Source organism: Gigantopelta aegis, chromosome 14 (genome assembly GCF_016097555.1).
Source record: "Gigantopelta aegis isolate Gae_Host chromosome 14, Gae_host_genome, whole genome shotgun sequence".
Lineage (NCBI taxonomy): Eukaryota > Metazoa > Mollusca > Gastropoda > Neomphalida > Peltospiridae > Gigantopelta > Gigantopelta aegis.
Window position 1 is genome coordinate 54,784,769 of NC_054712.1, and position 903 is coordinate 54,785,671.

Consider the following 903-nt stretch of genomic DNA (forward strand, 5'->3'; position numbering starts at 1 on the left):
ACACAGATTTTTTTCAAAATTACTAGGTCTTCTGTAAACCTCTATATAACAAAGAACTTACAAAAGTCAACTTTATTAGCAGGTGGTCATTATATACAGATTAAAATAGATGCATTCGTACACGTAATGTAGCGCTTGAAGTGTCCGTTATTTATGTGTGGTTGTTAAATAAAGGTGGCCTTTATAGCAGTTCGACCAAACATGACAGTCTTGTTCACACTTACTTATATGGTGCTGAACATGGTACGAGAGTCATTTTATTCAACAGTGCTTTTTCGCAGTGTAATATTGATTTGATATCGAGTTTTCAGACCACTAAGTTGGTGCTAATAATGAAACATTTTAGGGGATGCTACAGTGGGAATCCTGCCGAGAAAGGGACACTATATTTGAGCTAAGGGTATAACCTCAAAAGGACAAAACAAGAAAACATTTAAAAAACGTAAATGTAAATTATGACATTTGTGGTTTATGAGTTGCGTCATTTGTCGTTGTGACATTTGTGGCGTTCAGCGTTGTGACATTTGTGGTTGAGACCTTGATGACATTTGTGGTCGATCGTGTGACATTTGTGGTCGATTAGGACATTTGTGGCAATAACATTGCGACATTTGTGGTCGTTGCGACACTTGTGGGCACTACACACGCTCACAAAAGCTGGACAGGAAGTGACGTCATCTCCTACTACAGTGTAGTAAACGCCATGCAAAGAAGCCTAAAACCTATGACCTGACCTGACACAAAGACGCCATTAAACAAAGATGGATTACAATAGTGAGCACAAAGTGGATAGCGAAGAGTTTGTTTTGTTTAACAACACCCCTAGAGCACATTGATTTATTAATCATCGGCTATTGGATGTCAAACATCCCCTACATTTTTCAATTAGTATATACACTTTCC